This window comes from Papaver somniferum, chromosome 5, assembly GCF_003573695.1.
Source record: "Papaver somniferum cultivar HN1 chromosome 5, ASM357369v1, whole genome shotgun sequence".
In the NCBI taxonomy this organism is placed as follows: Eukaryota; Viridiplantae; Streptophyta; class Magnoliopsida; order Ranunculales; family Papaveraceae; genus Papaver; species Papaver somniferum.
The window spans coordinates 95,658,752-95,668,325 of record NC_039362.1 but is presented as its reverse complement, the minus strand read 5'-3'; positions in this window follow the sequence as shown (position 1 = coordinate 95,668,325).

The following is a 9,574-nucleotide window of genomic DNA, read 5'->3' as shown; positions in this document are numbered from 1 at the left end:
ATAAAATTTCTTAAAACCCTTTTGTTCCTTTTGTATATATTTTGCTAATCCAATATGATCTCGGCTGAAATATGTTGGATTTTTTTTTCCTTGAATAACGGAGTTCTAATCTTGCTTTCGCCGAAATCGGGTATTCTCTTTCCTTTTTCTCTACTCAACATGATCCTCTTCATATGTTGTATTATAATTTTGTTCATATTTTGAAACATTGAGGACAATGTTTAGTTTAGGTTTGGGGGTGAAAAGTAGATACTTTGATAATATGTCATAATTGAAAACAGAACTCCCGCTTTTTGAAAAAATTTAAAAAAAAAAAAAAATTCCAAAAAAAAAAAAAAAAAAAAAAATGATAAAATGAAAAAAAAACATAAAAATGGAGCTCATTTACCTTGAAATGTTGACTCTTGTGCAAATATGTAATTTTTAGGAGTCTTAGTCTAGATATTTAGGCACCCTGATTCTAGCACTTCACATAGTGATAAGAAACTTGCACACGCACGATCTACCAATACATGTATAGCCTCGATCTTCAAGGTGTTTGATAGGAAGTTAGATTGCCAATCACTTTAGAATACTGAATGAGACTTGACTAGCTTGTTCTTTGGTTAGCTGGGATAGAAGTTGGAGGATACGTTAAGAAAAGCAACCATAGAATTTGACCGGATGCATTCGATAAGGGCCACCTCTTGCTAAGAGTCATGTAATTATGTTTTTTCTTTTTGTTCATGTATCAAAAGTGTCACTATGTTGTAAAGATCAAAGTTTTTTCTTGAAAAAAAAATAAATAAAAAATAAATAATAAATAATAAAATAAAGATAAAAAAAAAAAAAAAAAAAAAAAAAAAAAAAAAATCATCAAGTATTTATTTATTCCATGTTTTGTCATGTTAAAGACAATAGTTCTCTCTTGTTCCAAAAATAAAAGAGAGTAATCAATGTAAATAAGAGTCATGTAAAGAGTCATCTTTTTTGTAAATAGTCTGTAATAAGCAAGGAGGGTGCAGCCATCGATGTATAACGCGGGTAAACTGAAATATCACCAACTCATTGGGTGAACATTCACAATTCTCGTAAAGCCGGACAGCTAGCTTGGCTTAGAATTCGGTTCTTAGCCTAAAAACTATCTCTTGGTGGTTAGTAGTCATAACTTCAGGTCATTCTAGAAACATGTGTAGATACACTTTACACTCTTATCACATGTCTTTATTTGTTATCAGTGCTAGGATTGTGCCTTTGATAGCTAAATTGATATCTCTATTTTGCTGTGAGCTTAAACTGACTTGCACATGTCACATTTGATGGAATCTGAGCTTATATTTTGCCCTAGAACTTTGTAGGTACGTTCTAAGCAAACCTTCACGAGACTTCACTCGTCCACTAGGGACACTTAGTGGTTTAAAAGGCTTAGTGCATATGCTAAATGCATTCGAGAGACCAGCGACAGTGGTATAGGTAGGATTTCCTTAGTTTTGTTTTACTTGAGGACAAGTAAAATTCAGGTTTGGGGGTATTTGATGAGTGCTAAAAAGTGCATATTTCTATATATTTTCTTGGCATTTAACTCATCTTTTGTGCATTAATTCTACATTTTATCCCATATTCTGTATTTTCATTGTTTTCAAGAAAATATTTTTATTAATTAATTTTGCATTTTTAGGTAATAAATAAAGTTTGGATGAATAGCGGAGCGAAAAGAGCAGAAAAGTAGTGAAAAGCCGGGAGGAATTACACAAGGAAGCCGCGAAGAATGTTGTGCACAAGACCAAAAGGCTAGAAGTGGGCTTGAAGAGGAAGAATTGTTCTTAAAGAAGATATGGGCTTGGCATACCCAAGGCCCAAAACCCTCACCCAAACCCATTTCCAATATCCATACCCGCCTTCATATTCAGCCGTCGGATTGGATCATCGAAATCCAATGGTCGCTTCAGTAGAGTGCATCAAAATCCGAGGTTCTTGTCAAACACCATAGTGCTTAATTTCCAAGCCTTCAGATTAGATTGCATTTGAATCCTACGGTCGCTCCTATGCATGTGCATCAAATATCGATACTTCCGCTAAACACTACAGCACCTAACCTCGATCTTCGTCGTTAACTTCGTTGTATCAAGACATCCGACGGTCGCTACCAGCCTCTTCAGGGGTAGCCATCCGATTCACCTACAGCTTCGCATCCAGTGACTCAGATTCTCCAATATAGAACTTTGATACCCCGCCTCACACACTAGCAACCTATACCTATTAACCTAAAAACATCGACCATTCTTCTGTTCTCTTCTCTTTCTTCTTCTCCCTCTTTCTCCCCTACCCCGACAGTTGCAGAACCACCACCACTCCCTGCAACTGCCGCGCCACCACCTCTACCTGTCTCACATCATCCCTAAACTACCAACCCATCATCACCCCCTAACTATCTAGCCCCTATTCCCTCAATCTCTCACGTTTCTTCCCTGAAACCCTAAGCGTGAGAGGTTGATGAAGTAGGTGACCTAGAGATGAAATTGAAGCATGGGAATTACGCAAGGGAAGCAGAAGAAGTATGGGTCGAAGATGGAATTGTCTCATCACAGTTAGGAGGAAAAAATCCTAAACCCTAGTTCACAGTCAATTTGGGGAAAATCATAAAAACCCTGATTATTGTTGAGAAGAGTAGAGAAGATAGAGTGGGTGAAATAGGGTAGGTAATTAAACCCAATTACTGTTTAATTTGGGAATTTGTGTGATTTGGAAAACCCTAATTTTTGGGGAATTTGGGGATTGTCTGTAAGCTATAAATAGAGCTGGGTGTTGTGTGTTGCAAAACTTATGCCTGGATTAACCAGAGCATCAGTAGAATAGTTTAGTTTGTTATTTCCATGAACTGTAGCTTTGAGGGTTATCAATCTTTTCAATTCCATGATTCTCAATCCAAATGCATTGTTAATTTTAGCTGTTCAGAACTCCAACATGTATTTAATTTGAGTGTGTGATTGTTACAATTTATATCAAGCTCCTGTTCATGTTTATGTTAAGTTTGTTCACTGTTAGTGGTGGAAGTTTAGGTTAGAATTCATGTAAATTGAGCTGATTGAAATGGAGGAATTTAGTGTCCACTGTTGCTTGTGATTGATTGTGTTGTTAAAAGACAGTCAATGCTAGGAGTAAACAGTTGGACAAGCTTCTTCTCCTTCCTTCCATTTATGTATGCCCTGGAACATAGGCAGGCTAGAACCTCCACTTAGCTCCATTAGGGACAAGGATTTAACCAAAAACAGCCACTGCCTAGCATCTTTCCTGTTCTTCTTTGTTATCTATCTGTTTTTGTGGCTTCTTATCACTGTTTTTATAGCTGTTTTTATAACTGTTTTGTGCCCTGTTTTCCTTTGCCTTTGGCCCTTGGCCATTGTCTTTGATTTATCACTGCCATGCCATTGTAAATTCGCATCCTTTTTCCCTGTGTTGCTTCCATGTATATGCCATTGTCACCTTCACCATCATCATTGTTGTTTGTTGTTTGCTTTTGCCATTGTAAATATCCATGTTTTACCTTGGCCTAGTGCTCTGCTGCCTTGTTTAGCTCTCACTGCACTAGGTTTTTTTTGGCTTTTCTGCCCTTTTCCTTCCCTGGCCTTGCTGCCAGTTCTCCCCAGCTGCTACTACTTGCTGTTGCTGTTGCTGCTGCTGTGCACTGCTTCTGCTGCTGCTGAAGCCACCACTGCTGCTCCAGGTCCAGTTCAATTCTGGGCTACAAGTCCAGTCATTACAAAAGCCCACTGTATCTGCTTAGAAACCTAAGGCCCAACTCAGTTCAGTTCATTCAGTCTTGGGTTAATCTAGAAGCCCATTGACACTCAAAGCCAGTGCACTTCAAAGGCCAAGCCTAGTGCACTTCAAGACCAACTGAGCCCAAGCTCAGTTCACTTCATTGTCAAACAAGCCTATAATCCAAAGGTACCCTAATCCAAAAGCCCAAAAGGCTTCATAGTTAACCAACAACAGTTTAGGAGCCAAAAATAGCTAGAAAACTCCAAAACACTCCCAGTCTCTGTGGATCGATCCGTACTTGCACGAGCTACAACTGACGACCGTGCACTTGCGGTATTACTGTAGGCCCGTTTTTATTGCGCTTAATTTTCACACACCTCCGGGCCCACCACATCTTACAATGTTTATCTAGCTGTGTAGCGGATATGTCTTTATCTAGCAGTGTTGCGGATGTGTCTCCCTTTTTCTTTAATCAGCTTTAGAGCTGGCACCTTTAATTTCTCTGGCATTCTAGTTACTTGGATATAGGTTGAGAATATGTATGTCCTCATAGCTCTTTAGATACTTGTGACTAATTAGAAGTCATGGTTTTGTGGGTACACCTCTGGTAAACCCTCCCGAGATTAACTCGGTTTTATTTTTTATTAGTTTTGCTCGAGGACTAGCAAAATAATAAGTTTGGGGGTATTTGATAGACGCATTTATGTGTCTAAATTGTCCTCAATGTTTCGTATTGTTAGTACTTGTTTCGTCCTTACTATGGTGTTTTGTGTGTTTGTAGGTATTTTTTTGGAAATAAATATTGTTGGAAAATTCGGCTCGAAAAGTTGCTCGGAGCACCCCCCGGAGGACATTTGCTATACGGACCCCCAGTTTTGCTATGTGTCACCCATGGCTATGTGTAGCCCATTTGTCCACAACACCCATTTTTGTCCACATCACCCATTTTCTATTCGCACCCCACAGAGGGATAAGGGGCACCCATCTTCATCTTTTGAATTCTGAAAAAAGGCGGGAAAGCATGGTTCTCATCTGAAGAATTTTCGTTCGAATTTGGAAGGCATTGTACAGAGACTCAATGGCTCATATTGATGGGGGGGACTCTATTAAGGTTAACAGGCAGGATATGGTTGATTTCGTTGGTTGAAATTGACTAGATAACCCGCAAGAAAAAGTCAGAGAAACACGTACGCTGGATGAGATATTCACGGGATTACGGCGTGGAGAAGTTAAATGAGGAATATTCAGTAGCTGTATACGCGTGGAAGAGCTAAAAGTGGAAGAAAATATTCCCGAGAATATTTTTCATCAATGTCGAGTAATGGAGAATTCGATGAAGTTATTGCGTGATTTTTTGAGGCTGTTGGGTTATAAATAGTTTCTGGGATAGCAGAGATGGAGGAGGGAGAGTTTCTGAGGTTTTAGAACACCACAGAGCTTAAACACCAAAGTTGCAGAGCTGCCATTTTCTGCTACTGCATTTCTGAAGAACACGAAGAACGGACCGACCAGGACAGTCGTTTATCAATAGTGATAACGACTCACAACTGAGGGTCGTACATCTGCAGCAGACTTATTTGCTACAGTGACAACGACATAAAGCTTTTTTCGTTCTTTGTAACAGCTCGGTTTGCAACACGTATAACTGTTGCAAATCCGGTTTTTAATAGTTTTCTCCATTTCATCATTTGTACACCTCCTTCGAGCAATAAAAATGAATCTTGAGCGTGTTTCCAACATGATAATGAGTTAATTATCCCATAACCAAGGCAACGAGGAATCTATTTTCGCATGAATAATTGGTAACTATTTTATTGTTTCTAATTTATAATTTATAATTCACTCAATCACTGCTTTTACAGAGTTTTAAATTGTTTGCATAATTTTCGTCATTAGTTGTGATTCAATTAGATAGGTTATGCTTTGTTTAAATAATCTATGCTTAGGGGATACAATTAATTTTTGAGAGTTTGCCTGATTATGTGTGAATTAAGAAAGAATGGACTTAAAAGATAATTAGAGTTTTGGATTATTTATCATAATTTATTCATGCATAATAGTGGAATCAGTGTCTTGGTTATTTCTCAAATCTTGAAATCAATTTTGTGTTAAGTTTTCTTTATTTTAAGTTTTATTAAGTCTATAATATTTTGCTTTCACAAGCCTCAACGAACTTTTTTACTACAACTCAATTTAAAAAAATATCATCCCGCAACTGCTCCAAAAAAGCTATGATTAATTAGGTCATACTAGAGTTAAGATAATAACTCGCCCTGTTCGTCGGCCTCCCACCGCGTGCGGTCATCTAGTATATCCTGACCTAATTTATAGGGATTACAAAACAACAAATAGGTAAGTAATGTGGGTTGATCTCGACAAACGAATAATTATTAATGATTTGTTTCCTAATGAACTAATTGTCATTGGATCTTGACAAACGAATTAAATAATTTAGTTAGTACTGCAAAATTTAGTAAAAAAAAATTTGATCACCAACAAGATTATTATTGTTTAGTAAGATTATCTTTTTTTTTTCTTTTTCTGAATCATCAGTTAGATAATTAATTGTTAGTATGATTATGAATTTTTATTTAGGAACTAATTTACCCTTAATAAATTTATTTAGAAATATTTATTGTTAGTATGATTATAATTTTTCTTTTATCATCACTAAGATTATTATTGTTTAGTAAGATTTTTTTTTTGAATCATTAGTTAGATAATCAACTGTTAGTATGATTACAAAAAAAAAAAGAAATTGATCATCAGTGAGATTATCAATTGCCACAACAAACATAGTACAATAAGGTCATCTTTTTGGTTCATCTTCGAGTCATATTCCCGAATATCAAGGTGTCGTATGGAGTTGAAACCCCGAAAGATGATCATTGTAAGCAACTTATTCGTTTGCGGAGTTATTACCAAATTGAGAGTTTCATTTTTAGGAATTCTATATTGTAGATAATATTAGATATTATATATATATCTTGTTACTTTTTTTAAGATTTAAATAAAATATAAATAAATAATTATTAATTAGTTAACGGTTGGAATAGAAGGGCCAATAGGATCGCTTTGTTTTGTGGACACTCCTTAAAGGAATGTCCACAAAATTGGACAAGAGATAGTTTATGATCATTATGTAGGCTAATGTCATATTTGGCCAGAGAGTCTGCAACATCGTTTGCATTTATATGAACAAAGTGCAAGTCTAACTATCACAGTTAGATACCATACCTAGACAATTTACTACTATGTTACTTGCAGTCCATTTTATTGACTCTGATCCATCTTTAACTGCTGAAACATTTAAAAGATTCTCCTTCGATATGAAGATTTCAACTTCCCCTTCTTTTATCCCATAAGATAGCCTTCAGAGCCCTATGCTTGCTCCAGATGTATTACTTTGAGGTGACAGCACCGAACTTCAGTCATACCACCTGCAGAGGAACATAGAATAGTCACACTCCAACATCTTTATTATCTAATTTGAATGATACTTTAAAGTTTAACTTGATATGAGGATTTGCAGGTCTAATCCATGGTTCTAACTATTTTGTTTTCGTTATTGATATTGTTATGAATCGTAGTAGCCCGATGTCTATTTCAATCATCATAATATGAATTTAGCATAAAAACCACTTGGTTTATATGTAGATCAATATTTTCAAAGATTTAAAGATATCTTGCTTATGAAAGTTATCATATTATAAACCCAAACCACTCAAACGGTTTGGTTTTGAGAGTACCTGCATTATTGTCCTGAGATACAGAAAGAATCATATCATACAAATTAATGTTAACAACAAAATTTTCCTAATCAGTGTCAATAACTCCCCAAACATTTCTAACAAATGAGCAATCAAATAGAGATGCTTTTTCAACTGGGAAATTCAATCCCCGACACTTTGTGTCCTAATTGATTGCAAGAGTCGTCCTCTATTGACTTAGGTTTCCTTTGAGAAACATAATTAGGTCTACGAATAGAAGACTTTACTTTGGGATTTGTGAAGCTAGGTGCGATTATCTTTACCTTGATAGTTCGTGTATCCTGATCTTGCTTTTCTGTTATCGAGGTTCTCGTAATCTCTTTCAGACAAGATAAATAGAAATCGCAAAGTTCTCTTTGTCTCAGACTTTGTGATTCCTCTAGATAGATATCTGAAAATTGATCTTAAGTGATTCTTTGAAGATTGTTCTTGAGAGGTGGTAAAGGATCCAGGCTTCTCATCTAAGTGAGTGTAAGTGTTCTGGATTATGAGGTTTGCTAGCTTTGTCTATTGAAAACATATTTCCAAGCCTTGATCTTTGATCTAAATTGAAATCAAATAGGCTTATCTTTTAGAGGAAGATTGGTATCAAAAGTCTTCACTTAGGTTGAAGAAACTCTTTGGATGTAAAGCACGTCAGCTAAGGGAATCATTTGCGTAGAGCTCGCGAGGTGCAAGAGACGTAACGAGCTCAACTGTAACTGAACGCTTGGAGAGTGGATTCGGTCTCAACTACATTCAAGTTTGAAGTATGATAGTAGGTCTAGTATCTATAATAGCTTAATACAGTCTGGTCTTCAAATATGGTTGAAGTCCCGGGATTTTTCTGCAGTTGCGGTTTCCTCGTTAACAAAACTTCTGGTGTCTTGTGTTTTTCCTTTTCCTTTATAATTGGATTTAAGGAGGTAGTAAAAATTCAATCTTAGTAGATATGTCCATCTAACTGTGATCGATTACGAGACTCGTTTCTTGTAGAATTCGTATCTTGAAAGATAGATAACAAGTTTTACTACTTGGGATTGGATTATTTGGATACGACTAGATTGATCTTGGATATTGATGAGATCGTTCAAGCACTTTTCTTAACAATCAGGTTCACGGACTCCTTGTCTATTTACATACTGATTGAGAAGAGGTAGAGATACTTGCAACTGTATTAGGTTTTGTTCATACACTGCCAAACAAAAAAGTTAGTGGTGTATTTGGTACCCCGTATTTTCACCTTTGCTCACATCTAGTCCTTTAGATTTTAGCATCGAAAGAAGAAGATAATGTAATTTTATCTAGATTCGGAAAAGGGAGCCTTGAATCTTAAGCCATCAAAGAACTCTGCTTACAAACAAAAGATATTTCCACGATCAGTATTTAAGTTAAGAAAAATAACTTCATCAACAACCTCTTCTTTGATCACTTACTAGTCGTTGATTACAATCATACAGATTTAATTAAACATATGTAATAATTTTATTGCGATATTTTCGCGGGTTATTTTTTTTTTGGTACTCAAGTTTTGTCCAACTTTTGAGTTTGGTCTAACATTTGTCCGTCTTGGTGTTTGGTACTTGGAAAAGACGTTGACCTGGGTTAACCACGTTAAATATTGACTTCTGTTTAGTAATTATAAAAAACATTAAACAAAATCTAATTACTAGTCAAAGTTACTATTACACCCTTAACTTCACAAATATTTACACAATTATATAACTTCCCTTCACCATTTTCTCTATCTCCGATTACAGAACTTAACTTCTCTTCACCATCTTCTCAACCTTCCAAATTTCATCATTTCTGTTCTGCTACTAGCATTTCACGAAACGAAATCTCTGTGACTCGGTTAATACCCATTTTTTAAACAAACCCCACACATCAATTAGGCATAAACCCCATGAAATACTACACATGAAGTCAGTCTTCAACTGTTACAGATCCAACCACCATTGACAACAACTCAAGTCTCTGAGAATATAATCCAGGGCAACCTTCTCCAAATTGATTTTTTGAATCAATTTCACCAAATTCAGAATTATCCCACCCGTTTTCAAACTAAACGAACATCAATTCTT